This window comes from Herpailurus yagouaroundi, unplaced genomic scaffold, assembly GCF_014898765.1.
Source record: "Herpailurus yagouaroundi ecotype Mexico unplaced genomic scaffold, PumYag 215, whole genome shotgun sequence".
NCBI classification, from domain to species: domain Eukaryota; kingdom Metazoa; phylum Chordata; class Mammalia; order Carnivora; family Felidae; genus Herpailurus; species Herpailurus yagouaroundi.
The window spans coordinates 6,230,947-6,245,876 of NW_024412446.1; the positions used below are offsets into that span (position 1 = coordinate 6,230,947).

At 37.5% G+C, this 14,930-nt stretch overlaps 1 protein-coding gene and 1 long non-coding RNA gene across 3 annotated transcripts in view; both read left to right on the forward strand.

Annotated features, from left to right (window-relative positions):
- Nucleotides 1–14,930, forward strand: part of NLK (nemo like kinase) — a 166,682-nt gene that overhangs the window by 28,176 nt on the left and 123,576 nt on the right. The gene's annotated exons all lie outside the window — the stretch shown is intronic.
- LOC121017183 (uncharacterized) lies at nucleotides 11,587–12,384 on the forward strand. The gene is made up of 2 exons (XR_005784656.1): nucleotides 11,587–11,925; nucleotides 12,161–12,384. It is a non-coding gene; the product is annotated as an uncharacterized LOC121017183 (long non-coding RNA).

A 14,930-nucleotide genomic window follows, 5' to 3' on the forward strand; every position in this document is an offset into this window, starting at 1 on the left:
TACTCTGGTGAATTTTTATTATTTCTCTTAGTTCTCTCACTTTGCTTTTGAATGTTTTGAAGCTTTTATTATGTACCAGTTTAGAATTTATATCCTAATTATATTGAGCCTCTAAACATGTATTCACGGTGTGTCTGGGTGTCTCAGTCGGTTGGGCGTCTGACTTTGGCGCAGGTCATGATCTCCTACTTCGTGGGTTCGAGCCCCATGTTGGGCTCTGTGCTGACAACTCAGAGCCTGGAGCCTGCTTCGGATTCTGTGTCTCCCTCTCTCCCCCACTCATGCTCTGTCTCTGTCTCTCTCAAAAATAAACATTAGAAACATTTTTGATTAAAAATATAAACATGTATTCACTCTTATCTCTAGAAATTACTTTCCCACAAAGTTTATCTTTTAATACAGCTGCCGGTTTTTATTTTTAATTAATTTTTATTGCAATTGTAATTTATATGCATCAGAATATACTTAAGTATATAGTTTGATGAGTTTTGACAGGTAAGCATCACCCCAGTGAAATCTGTATCTTCAGAAAGTTCACCAACATGCACTCTCTTCCTCCTGCCCTAGGCAGTGACTTTTTTTGTTGCTATTATCTTTGATTAATTTTACTTGTTCTTAGATTTTACATAGATAGACTCACAGTATGTACTCTTTTGTGCCAGTCTTATTTCACTCTACATGTTTTTATAATTCATCCATGTTGCTTGCCTAACTCCAAACTTATGATATTATTCTCCCTTGCTTTTTTTTCAAGAAATTATATACTTTTAGTTTTTATGTCCCATCTCATTACTTTTTTATATATGGGAATAGCATAAAGGTTTGAAGGTTCTTTTGTATCTTTTTTTTTTTTTTTTTTTTTATACTGGTAGCCTGGTCTTACAGTACTTTTTGTTGAAAAGACTTTCCTTTTCTTCGTGAATTGCCTTGCTCTATAGTGGAAAATCACCTGATTGTGTAAATATAATCTAGTCTGGACTTTCAATTCTGTTTCATTGGTCCTTTTGCCTATTCATATGTTAATGCCATACTGTCTTGATTATTGTAGCTTTAGAGCAGTATTTCTCAACCTCAGCATTGTAGACATTTGGGCCTGATACTTCTTTGTTGTAAAGGCTCTCTTATGTATGATAGGATGTTTTGCAGCATCCCTGGCCTCTGCCCACTAGGTGCTAGTAGCATCCCTCTGGTTCTGACGACCAAAAATGCAAAATGGTCCCCTAGGGGACAAAATCACCCTCGACTGCGAACCACTTCTTTAAAATAACTCTTGAAATCAGATAGTGAAAGTCCTGCAACTTTCATGGTCTCATTCAGGATTATTTAGCTTTTCTAGAACCTTTGTTTATTTCTATATCATTTTAGAATTAACTTGTCAGTTACTATTTAAAAATCTGTTGAGGGGAGCCTGGGTGGCTCAGGTCATGATCCCAGAGTTGTGGGACTGAGCCCTGGATCAGGCTCTGTGCTGAGCGTGGAGCCTGCTTAAGATTCTCTCTCTCTCTGCCCCTCTTCCCCACTCACATGTGTGTGTGCTCTCTCTCTTTTTTTTAAAAAAAAAATTTATGTTTATTTTTGAGAGTGAGAAAGAGCATGAGCAGGGGAGGGACAGAGAGAGAGAGAGAGAGAGAGAGAGAGAGAGAGAGAGACTCAGAATCCAAAGCTCCAGGCCCTGAGCTGTCAGCACAGAGCCTGACATGGGGCTCGAACTCACAGACGGCGAGATCATGACCTGAGCCGAAGTCAGACACTCAACCAGCTGAGCCACCCAGGAGCACCCCCTCTCAAAAAAAAAAAAAAGAAAATTCTGTTGGGTTTTATTCGGATGATGTTAAATATATAGATCAAGTACAAGAGAATTGACATCTTAACAAAATTCAGGCTTCCAATCCATGAATTTGGTCTATCTCCACTTATTTTTTGCCTTCAATTTCTCTTTGCAGTGGTTTGGAGTTTTCATTATTATAGAGGTCTTATGCACATTTTATTATATTTACTCCTAAGTAGTTAATATTTTCCAGTGTTATTGGAATTGGTATTTTTATTTAAATTTCACTGTCTAATCTCATTAACTAGTTGTAGGCCCTCTTGCCCTGTCCACAACCTTATGTTCAGGTAAGGCACTGTGGCACTTGAAGGGGAGCTCTTTCACTAGTCCTAGTACTGTATCCTCCTGAAAGTCCTATGAGAAAAGATGGGCAGGAAATGTACAGATGTTGGTTCTGGAGATCCTCAAGTTTTTAGTCAATCGAACCAACCCAGTTTCAGCAAATAAAAGTTTGCTAAAAAGTTTGTTGTTTTCTCCTTAACCTTCTTAGTGGTCAGACTGTCTCAGGATGAAAGAGGCTTTGGATGTTTTCCCTCTTAGCAAGCCCTTATCCCTTTCTGGAATTTAGTTTATTTATATTTCTTTGACTTGTTAACTTTGATGCATACAACCAACCAGGAAACTATGGTACTGCTTTTTCCTTTGTTAGGGAGAAGTGTTTTATAAATTTCTGCACCCTAATTGGAAATGGTTACCTAGTTTTCTTATTATCCTTTTACTTTTTTTTTTAAGTTTATTTATTTATTTATTTTGAGAGAGACAGAGACAGAGAGTACAAGTGGGGGAGGGGCAGAGAGGGAGGAGAGAGAGAATCCTGAGCAAGCTCCATGCTGTCAGCACAGAACCCGATGTGGGGCTTGAACCCATGAAACCGTGAGATTATGACCTGAGCCGAAGTCGGACACTTAACTGAGCCACCTAGGTGCCCCTAAAATGCATATTTGAAGTCCATAGGTGGTAATCTTGTTTATTTTCAAATTTCATCAATTTTTTTTTTTTTAAAGATCTTACTTTTAAGTAATTTCTACCCTCATTGTGGGACTCAAATTTACAACTCTGAGATCAAGAGTAGCATGCCCTACTGACTGAGCCAGCCAGGCGCCTCTGGTCAATTGTTTTTTAAAGTAAGTTCTACATTCAACATGGAGCTTGAACTTATGACCCCAAGATCAAGAGTTGCATGTTCTACCAACAGAGCTAGCCAGGTGCCCCCTAAATCTGGTCAATTTTAACAGTCTCATATTCCTATATCATACTTTTCTCCCTATCTTATTTCTTCATCTTAAAAATGCTTATTTCACATTATGCATTTTATCCTTCTATTACCTGCGGTCTTTGTTGGTCTAATTCTGTAGTTTGCTATTTGTTGGCTCTGATTCATAGATGCTTCTTGTGATTTTTAAAAATGCGAGCTTATGGCCTTAGGAACTTTGTTGTAATTTTTAGAGGCTAAGAATCAGATCTTTTTTTTTCAGAGATAATTTGAGTGTCTAGAGGTATCACCTACTTTTAAGTAAATTTTTGACCTTAGTTTTTTAGGCCACACAACTGGTTTGAATTGTAGCACCACAGGGGTGCAGGCAGACTTGTGGTTAAGAATTCTCAGTGAAGACATGTTTAAACTTCTCTACCATGAATCAGTGCCAATAAAAACCCTTATTCTCATCATCTCCCTCTACAGAATGAGTTTTTTCCTATTTCACCCTTTAAGGATATAGCTTTTGGGGGGAGTTTTACCATTGTATAGGTGTTAATCCATTCTGTCTCCATGGTAGGGCCCGAGGTAGCCTCAACTCAATAAATAGCCCATTAAAACCGAGACTTTTGTCCCCCAAGGATTGGCCATAGCTCCAGGGAAAACTCTAGCTATCATGTTTCTTACTCTTGTGAATATATGCTTTCTTGTTTCTGCCCTCAGGACTTCCTTTGCTTCCCCCTCAAAGTTAGCCATATATTTCAAAATATGTATATTTTAAAATAGATTTTATCTAGCATTCTAGGTATGTTTTTCAAACTGATATCCTATTACTGTATACGCTATTTGTTTTTGAAGTGCGGCAAGTGACAAGGTATAGTATAAGGGGAAAAATGAATTCCACATTCAGACCTGTCTCGAAGCTTGGAATGTCCTTCCTCTGCTTCCATGGTGGCAAAAGCACCCTACTCTTTACTTCAGATGTTATTTTTTCTCTCTAGATATTCTCCCCTTCTGGCTCAACTCCCACTGTCATCTATACCCCCAGACAGAATGAATTAACCTCTTATGTTTGTTTCCATGTTATGTATCTATCGATATATCGATCTATATATCGATATATCTGTAGATAGATATATCGAGATATAGATATATCAAGATATATATATATATATAGATAGATAGATAGATAGATAGATAGATATCTTTAAAGGGGAGATATACCTGTATACACCAAGAAAGAGACTGGATTTTATTTATTTCTACATCCCTAGCATGTTTCTGGATTTTATTTATTTCTATGTCTCTATCACTAAAGTTTGTTGAATTGAGTTCTCAGAATCTTTATAACGAATCTTGAAATACTAAGATTTTAGCTAGGACTTTGTACCTTAATTTGCTGTTTATTTTAGAAACTTTTTAAGCAGTTGGAATTTGTTCAGCATATTGACGATCAAATAATTTTATCTACTGTTTGTTAAGTTGCTTGGGCTGGTTATATTTAAGAGAGATTAAAGTATAATTAAAATGTTATTTGTCTTATAATCCCCAGAGGGACTGGGATGGTATGATTTTGGAACAAATGGAGATTTAGATCCCAATTCTAAATTCTAGTTTACTTTAAAATTATAGAATATGTGGGGGTGCCTGGCTGGCTCAGTTGGAGGAACATGAGACTCTTGATCTTGGGGTTGTGAGTTTGAGCCCTACATTGGGTATGGACATTACTAAAAATAAATAAATAAATAAATAAATAAATAAATAAATAAATAAAACAAACTCAAAAAATATTATGGAATATATAGAATTTTCTGGAAGCAGCCTTTGTGTCTGGAACATCAAGGGAAATTTTGCCTTTTGGGCACTATTTTTAAAAAATGAAAAAGAGGGGCACACCTGGGTGGCTCAGTTGGTTAAGCGTCCGACTTCAGCTCAGGTCATGATCTCACGGTTCATGAGTTTGAGCCCCGTGTCAGGCTTCTTGCTGACAGCTCAGAGCCTGGAGCCTGCTTCGGATTCTCTCTCTCTCTGTCTCTTTCTCTCTCTCTCTCTCTCTCTCTGCCCCTACCCCTGCTCATGCTCTGTCTCTTTCTCTCTCAAAAATAAATAAATGTTAAAAAATTTTTTTGTTTTATTTTATTTATTTTAATTTTTTTTAACCTTTATTTTTGAGACAGAGAGAGACAGAGCACGAATGGGGGAGGGTCAGAGAGAGGGAGATACAGAATCTGAAACAGGCTCCAGGCTCCGAGCTGTCAGCACAGAGCCCGACGCGGGGCTCGAACTCACGGACCGCGAGATCATGACCTGAGCCGAAGTCAGACGCTTAACCGACTGAGCCACCCAGGCGCCCCCAAAAATTTTTGCTTTAAATGAAGAAGGGGAAGTTTTCTAAATGACCTTTATCTTTGAGGGGATGGGGATGGGCATGTATGGTGTTGTTTTTTGTTGCCTGAATTTAATTCTCTTTTTCTATGGTGAATTACAGGGTCATTTTGTGTCTATTACATACATTTGTGGCAATAAGAAAAATGAGTGGGTGTCCATTGGAGAAGCTGATTTTATAAACACATATCCCTTCTGATTAGCGTTCTTTCCTTATTTGAAGATGTATAGATGTGGAAAAGAAGTAGTAGTATGAAAAAGAGAAAGGAAGAACACTTAGGAGAGAACAGTCAGGTTGGTGAGAAGACCAACTAGAACAGAGGTTAGGATGACTCAATGATAGAGGAGGCACAGGTCAGAGAAGACAAGAGGAAAGGCCAGTACCAGAGGTTGGGGAATGGACAGCAAGCTGGCTCATGTTGCTCAAGGAGTGTGTTTCACATGTAAACGTGTTTTGAATAGCCACTTTTTGTTTTACTGTCTCCACAATCAAGATGTTTCTTACCATCAGTCATAACCCATAGATTAATAAACAGCATGTTTGTTTTTCTTTTTGGTGGTACATAAAATAAGGGCACATTTATCATTAGTGGCATCTTATACTTACTGAAATATGGTATAACTTTACATTGCTCATAAGGAAGAATATTGGCTGTATTAGCCTGTTTGCATTATATGATCGGGCAGACAAAATAGTTTTTTGTGGTTTTTTTTGTTTGTTTGTTTGTTTTTTCAAAACAGTTTCTTAAAACATCCAGAAACAGACTCTCAGCATTTAACTGATTCACACAGCCTGACTCCTGATGTTATTTCAGTAGAAATCTTCTTTCTCTAAGGTGATTTATGATGAAATGAGCAACTGCTTTTGTAAAATATCCACCGCTAAACAGGCTGCGTTTGTAGTTGCCAGAAATTCTGAATCAGGTGTAAGTAATCACTTGACAGAAATGAAAGTAACCTTTCCCCATCCATGTTAGTTGAGGGGCTGTTTCCCTGCAGCAGCTAAGTATTCTTTATTAGGCAAGAACAACTTGTGTCGTAACTTCTTATTGGCATTGCTTAGACAATGTCCTTGTATAATCTGTGCCTCAAGTTCATCTCTGTATTTTATTGTTGAGTCCCTTTGGAATTTTGACATTAACTATTGAGCCCATGGATTTATTTGCCTTGTTTGACAGAATTGGGCATTTGAGTGAAAATACCTCAACTCAGAAACTATTCTTAAGTTTTCCTCTATTGCTTTGGCTGCTGTAAAGCTCATAACCAGCTGTACAGCCTTCTTGCTTAAGGAATGTAGAATAATTTAGCTTATATTTTGCAAACAGACCGCCTTCAGCCCCTCTCATCCTCACTTCAGAACTTTCCTACCTATTTTTCCCCTTCCTGCTTATTTCTTCTGTTATTTTTTAAAACATATACTGTATGTTTCTTTCTTAGCTACCTCTCATTTGTTTTGGAATGGGGTGGTATATAAAGGCTAAAAACACCCAACAATGAAATCCATCTTTTTGTTAGAAAATAAAATCCATCTTTTAAAACCTTTTTGCAATGTAGTGAAAACAGCAAATGGAAACCAATTCTGTGTAGCAAAGTAGAAAGTCCATTTTTTTCCTTTCTTTATATGTGTCTTAAATGAGGTGAGTTGTTTTGGGGAAAGGAGAATTTTGTTTTGCCGACCCATTTGTGATGGTTCTAGTGTTTGGGGCCTAAGAAGGATTGTGAGCTCTTTCAAGTTATTTCTGATTTAGAGACTGGATTTTTAAAGAGGTGATAATGATAATTAAACATTTGAATGACTTTTATTTATTTTTCTTTATTTTTAATGTTTTATTTTGTTTTTTGAGAGACAAATAGAGACAGAGTGCAAGCAGGGGAGGAGCAGAGAGAGAGGGAGACACACAGTCTGAAGCAGGCTCCAGGCTCTGAGCTGTCCACACGGAGCCCGATGCAGGGCTTGAACCCACAAATGTGAGATCATGACCTGAGCCAAAGTCTGATGCTTAACCGACTGAGCCACCCAGGCTCCCCTGAATGACTTTTAAAGTTAGTTACTATTAGGGCATCTAGGTCGTTCACTCCATTGAGCATCTGACTTTGGCTCAGATCATGATCTCACGGTTCATGAGTTCGAGCCCTGCATTGGGCTCTGTGCTGACAGCTCAGAGCCTGGAGCCTGCTTTAGATTCTGTGTCTCCCTTTCTCTCTGCTCCTCCTCCACTAGTGCTCTGTCTCTCAAAAATAAATAAACATTAAAAAAAATTTAAAGTTAATGACTGCTGATCAGCTGAAATAATGTGAGAGAGCTATATTCTTTTCTAACAGAAAAGGTGATTTTCTCATGTCATGTTGCCTGAGAATGGAAAAGGTAGAAAAGTGCCCTCATTTCTGTACATCTGTGTGTATGTATTTTAAGTTGAGTTAATTACGTGAATAAAATGCAGAGAATCTATAGTTTATAAAATAGTGGAAGGAACGAAAGGGGGGTGGAGAGGGTTAACTGTTATTGGTGCACGCATTTTACTCAAACATTTGTCTTCTCTTAACCAAATTGAGTCCAGAGTGGTAACTGGACTCCTCTCACCACTGCATATTTTGCTTGTTCCCCTATTTCTTCTGCCTCTGAAGTAACAGAGTAGCATGAAAGATTGAGAATTACAGTCAAAAATACACATAAAATTATACTAATCTAATAGTTTGTGTTATGCCAATTCTTTTTTAATTGTTTCCTCTTCTTGATGCGTTCTCTTAGTACCTTTGTCCCCTTTCCTTTCTTCTCCAGTTCTTAACCTTTTTTTGCTTTGTACTTCTTATGCTAGATACAAACCTCCTTTCCTTTTGTTCCTCTGTTTGCCAGCCCTTGGGGACAAAAGTCATTCTGGAGAATTGTCTTGGAATATTGAAATTATAAGAATTTCTAAGTCTATTGGGCATCTGGCACTGTAAATTAATCTTAAACATTAATCAAGAGATTAAGATCAGTCATCTTGATCAGTTTGATGCAGAGAATACTATTATATTAAATCTTGCATTAATATGGAGGGAATTAATAAGAAAATGTTTGGAAACTAAGCTTCTTCTTGTCAGTGATGTGTTCTTCACTCATACTGGAGATGATAAATGAATTCTAGATATTCATGTTTTATCATAGCCTTACATTATATTACTATCAGACTTTCCTTCCTATGAGTTTTGAAAGATTATCTTTTTAACAAATACACATTCACAGAAAATTCCAGTCTTTCTCAAGCAGATTTATGGAACAGAGTTCTTAAAGGTGTTCATTCTACTGTGAAGTGCATGTTGTTATTAAAAACTGAAAAGAATAAGCAAATAAATGGCATTGAATGAAGCTTATTAATGTAATTAATACCTCTGTTCAGTCTCCTAAAATTACGAAATAGAGTACTGCTTTAGTCTGCTTTTGCATGTTATTGTTTTTTTTTCCTCTAGAAATGGCATGTGATTATTTTTGGTAAAGGTAGCTGAATGGGAGTTTAGATCATTACTTATCTAATAAAGAAAGTTAAAATATATCTGTTGGAAGATTGCCTGAAATAACATATCTTTTTTTTTCAAGCACTGAAATAAAAATGTCTATAAAATATTTGATTATATTATAAAATAGAGCATGCTATTTTTTTTAAGTTAATGGATTTTATTTTTTAAAACAGTTTTAGATTCATAGCAAAATTAAGTTGAAAGTACAGAGTTCCCAACTATTTCTTTCACTTTCCCCTTCAGTCTCTCCACCATCCATTTCCCATACCAGTGTGGAGCATTTGTCACAATTGATGAACCAACACTGACACATTATCATCGGAGTCCATGGTTTATATGGTTCACTGTGGTTTAGTTATATGGTTTAGGGTTCACTGTTTGTGTTGTACGTTTTGTGAGTTTGGGCAAATGTGTAATGACATATCCAACCTAATAGTATCATACAGAATGGTTTCACTGCCCCCCAAATCTCTGTGCCTCACGTGTTCATCCCTCCCTCTCTCCAAACTGACAGTCACTGATCTTTTTACTATCTCCATAGTTTTGCCTTTACCCTAATGTCATGTAGATGGACTCATGTAATATGCAGCTTTTTCATATTGACTTTCTTCCCTTAGTAATATGCATTTAAGTTTCCTCATCGTTTTGAGGTTTGACAGCTCATTTCTTTTTAGTACTGAATAATATTCCTTTGTAGGGGTTTATCACAGTTTTATTTATTTATTCACCTATTGAAGGACATATTGGTTGTTTCCCAGTTTGGGTAATTATGAATAAAGTTTCGGTAAGCATTCATGTGGAGGTTTTTGTATGGTCATAAGTTTTCAGCTCATTTGAGTAAATGCCAAGGAGTTTGGTAGCTGGATTGTATGATCATGTTATTAGTTTTTAATTTTTTTTTAATGTTTGTTTATTTTTGAGACAGAGACCAAGCAAGAGCAGGGGAGGGGCAGAGAGAGAGGGAGACAGAGAATCTGAAGCAGGCTCCAGGCTCTGATCTATCAGCACAGAGCCCGATGCTGGGCTTGAACTCGTCAACTGTGAAATCATGACCTGAGCCAAAGTCAGACGCTCAACCGACTGAGCCGCCCACGCACCCTTCATGTTACTGTTATTAGAAAAGAAATTATATAGGGGCGCCTTTTATCTTCTCTCTATTCTGTTGATGGATGGATGCTTCCACCTCTTGGCTATTGTGAATAATGCTTCAGTGAACATGAGTGTGCAAGTAGCTCTTTGAGATCCTGTTTTCAATTCTTTTAGATGTATACCAAAAAGTGGGATTGCTGGATCATATGATAATTCTATTTTTAATTTTTTGAGGAACCTCCATTCTGTTTTCCATAGCGGCTGTACCATTTTACATTCTCAGCAACAGTGCACAAGGGCTCCAGTTTGCCCACATCCTCTCCAGTACTTGTTTTTTTGATAGTGGCCATCCTAGTGCTGTAAGGTGATATCTCATTGAGGTTTCGATTTGGATTTCCTGAATGATTAGTGGTACTGATTGAGCATCTTTTCATACGCTTGTTTTCCATTTGTATATCTTCTTTGGAGAAATGTGTATGCAAGTCCTTTGCCCATTAATCAAGTTATTTTTTTGAGTTGAGTTGTAGGAATTTTTAAAATATATTTGTGATATTAATCTCCTATCAGATATATGGTTTGCAAATATTTTCTCCCATTTTGTAGGTTGAATCTTTTACTCTACTGTTTCCTTTACTGTGCAGTTTTAAGTTTGATATTGTCCCATTTGTCTATTTTCACTTTTGTCACCTGTGCTTTTGGTGTCCTCTGAGAAATCATTGCCAAATCCAATATCATAAGGCTTTTCCCCTATGTTTTCCTCTAGGAGTTACATAGTTTCAGGTCTTATATTTAGAGTTTTAATACATTTTGAGTTAATTTTTGTATATGGGATAAGATAAGGGTCCAACTTCATTTTTTTTTGCATGTGGATATCCAGTTTTCTCAATATTATGGATTATACTATGACTATACTAAGACAGCAGCTTCAGAAGATCTGTGAATCCCTGAAATTGTGTGCAGTACTTTGTGCATGTTTGTGTGTGTGTTGGGTGGGGGAGGGGACTTTTTAAGAAGAGGCTCCATTAAGTTGCATTAGATTCTGAAAGTGATTGCCTCCACTCCCAAGGCTGGGACTATGACAATCTTAGGTAATTATTTAAATTTAAATTTGTCATTGAGCCTAGCTAGGGGGGAAATTGTGGTTATCATTGGAACATAGCACACTTACAAATGCAGGGGTATGTTCATGTTACTAAAGAAGTGGAGAGACTTCGTGAGAAGCAGGATGGGACTGGTATCAATTGTAGCATCTGCAGGCACTTAATTCTTCAGTTAGTTTGCAGTATCTCATAGACCTGGTTGGCAGATTAGCATAGTATATACTCTTGTCAAATATTCTGAAAATCTGTTGAAAACAGAAAAACATTCAAATGTTAGAACTAGTTGTTTCTAAAGGTTTCTCTGGTTAAAGTTAATGTTTTTTTAAATTTTAATTTATTTTAATGTTTATTTTTGAAGGAGAGAGAGAGAGACAGAGCATGAGTGGGGGAGGGGCAGAGACAGAGGGAGACACAGAATCTGAAGCAGGCTCCAGGCTCTGAGCTGTCAGCACAGAGCCTGACGCGGGGCTCGAGCCCACGGGCTATGAGATCATGACCCGAGTCGAAGTTGGACACCCAACTGATTGAGGCACCCAAGCACCCCAAAGTTAATGTTTTTAATTCATCATGCTTTTTTATTCAAGGAACTTGGTTCCTTGAGGTTATCAGTTTTGCTTTTAGACCTGGATTCTTAAAGAAAAGTGATAATGGTTGTACATTTGGAGAGGGGGTGAATTTAATACAACATTAAGTGAATTTTAAAAATTAGAATGTATACCCTCCCTCATTGCCTTCCCCTCTCCAACAAATACAAACCACAAGGAACTGGAGGAAATTCTCCCATTGTGGGGCAAGATTGAATAAAGCTTACCTTTGAGCTTTATCCTGAGGTCTCTTTTTTTTTTTAATTTTTTTTTTCAACGTTTATTTATTTTTGAGACAGAGAGAGACAGAGCATGAATGGGGGAGGGTCAGAGAGAGGGAGACACAGAATCCAAAACAGGCTCCAGGCTCTAAGCTGTAAGCACAGAGCCCGACGCGGGGCTCGAACTCACGGACCGTGAGATCATGACCTGAGCCGAAGTCGGCCGCTTAACCGACTGAGCCACCCAGGCGCCCCCTGAGGTCTCTCTTTTTAACCCTTCACATACACCAACATTGTATAATATTAGGGGAACAAAGATATTTGGGTCTTATGTTGATTTGAAAGTTATCTGTTATCAGATTTGCATTTGATGCTGACCCTTCCAAGCAAATTTTATGCCAGATTCACCCTTCAGAAGCATGTGTTAGGAATGCTTTGATTACCACTACCACCACCACCCATCACTGAAAACTTGCCATCTGTACAGAGAAGCTCTCCCCCACCCCCAAATCCATCCATCCATTCATCCATCCATCTATCTATCTATTTATTTATCCAATTATGTATTTATTTGTTTGTTTGTTTATTTATGAGTATGCTTCACACCCGGTGCAGAGCCCAATACAGGGCTTGAACTTACGACTCAGATCAAGACCTGAGCCGAGATCAAGAGTCCGATGCTTAACTGATTGAGCCACCCAGGCACCCCAATTCATGCTATTTTTTTTTAAAGTAACTCTTTATATAGAAATGTTGCATCTACAACACATTAGAACTGGCTCTTTCCAACAGGCTCAGCCAAAGAAAATAGTTTTCTGTGTAATCTGGTATTTTAAAAACATTATTAGCTATTAAAAAGAAAAAAGTGCTAGCATAGCATATAAGATTCATTTGAGATACCTGAATTATAAGAGAATATTTTGGCAGAATGCATCTTTACAAGTCCCAGGTGCCTAATTACGAGTTTCTGTTAATAGTATTCATCTAATTTTTATCAGTTCTTTTTGTCTGAAATCAGGATGCTTCCCTGTCCTAATGAATAGGAGGCTGGGAAAAGGGGAAGATGGAGTTAAAAGGGAAACACAATCCCTTGTGTTTCCTGTAGCTCTTCTTATTGCAGGATCAGTTTGGATTCTGAGATGAAATTGAAGAGCAGAATTTAATGTTGACCTCTAAAGTTGATGGTCACCCACATTCGTTTATTTTTCTTCACTAAAGCCTGTCAGTTTTTGAATTGAGTAGAGTACTTTTGGCTGCAAAAGCTTTAAAATGTAAACGTTGAGGATTAGCATGTTTGTAATGACTAAGTAACATATGCAGGTGCACATCTTAGAATTTTCTCATTTATCCTAAAAGTTACACCTGAACAATCTTTTAGAAGGGAAATTTTAACCATTAGAATGGGTCATACTGTGCTACTTTAATGCCAAAGATCCTTTTGTGGCTCTAAGAAGTATTTTGGGTTGATCATAAAAATTGTGTGCAGGGGACTATTTGAAATAATAGTCATGTGGTTTAGAGATAAGCAGAGGAAAAGAACATCCTTGGGGCGCCTGGGTGGCTCAGTCGGTTGAGCACCCGACTTCGGATCAGGTCATGATCTCACAGTCCGTGAGTTTGAGCCCTGTGTCGGGCTCTGTGCTGACAGCTCAGAGCCTGGAGCCTGTTTCAGATTCTGTGCCTCCCTCTCTCTCTGACCCTCCCCCATTCATGCTCTGTCTCTCTCTGTCTCAAAAATAAATAAAACGTCAAAAAAAAAAAATTAAAAAAAAAAGAACATCTTTGTTATATATTACATCTACCTTTCCCCACACTATTAAGTCTGTACCATCCCTTGAACTGTTTGATAGGTAGAAAATTGTCTTGTGTTAAGCCTTCCATCTGTTTTCAGAATTATTTGCACCAATGAAGATGCTTGATTTCTAAAATCTGATTGTATTTGTGTAATTACTAGATTGAAAAGTTCTTGATGTCAGGATGGGTGTCTGTTTCCTTTGTGTATGTTGACAGTGCCTAAAACGAACAGCACCTTATAGGTGATTTATAAATATTTGTCAAATTAATAAATTAACACATCATCCTTCTTTGGATAACACCCCTAAACATCAATTTGTGTTTGAAGATTTTAATTACTTTAAGTAAATATTTTTTTGGAATAGAAAAGAATATGATTTTTTTTTGTGATTTTGATAGGAAGTTACATTCAGAAAGGAAAAAGTTGCAGTTCCTGATTATTACATAAATTTGAAATACAGAGTCTAAGCCCTTGTAGTCAATGTTAACCAGGGCAGTGCATCAGATATCCACTTCCCAGCCCAGACCTGCTAAATTCTAATGTCTGGAAGTAGACATCCATTTCTTAAAAGCTCTTATCAGAAACTCTGATGTGTTATTATTGTCTGAAGGTTCCTTTTTTAATGGTTTTGCAGTAATTAAATATTGATTTGTGTGACATAGATTTTTTTTAAGTTTATTTAGAGAGAGCACATGTGAGAGAGTTGGGAGGGGCAGAGACAGAGAGAGAGAGAGAGGGAGAGAGAGAGGAATTCCAAACAGGCTCTGCACTGACAGCGCAGAGCCTGACACGGGGCTCAGACTCAGAAACCGTGAGATTATGACCTGAGCCAAAATCAAGAGTCAGACACTTAACTAAGCTACCCAGGCACCCCTATTAGAGGTGGGATTTCATATTACCACATAACCCTGAAAATTCTTTGACCTTTAAGTAATATACAGATATGACGAGAATATAGAGAAGTAGCAACAGATAAGAGGTGTAAGATATGTTGAGTGCTCCCTGGATCTTTCCCCCAGTTGATAGCTCTTTTTTTTTTTTTTTTTTTTGAGAACTGTTTATTGCACAATGCCTAGCACAAAACAAATGTGGAAAGAATGAACTGTAGTGTGATACAATAGGTTAGGACTGTGTAGAAGATCCATTAAGCCAGTATTTGAGAAGACTAAGGCCCATTGGTGTTACATGTAGTCGGTTTAGCATTGGTCTCAGAGGCAGCAACTTGGCTTGTATCT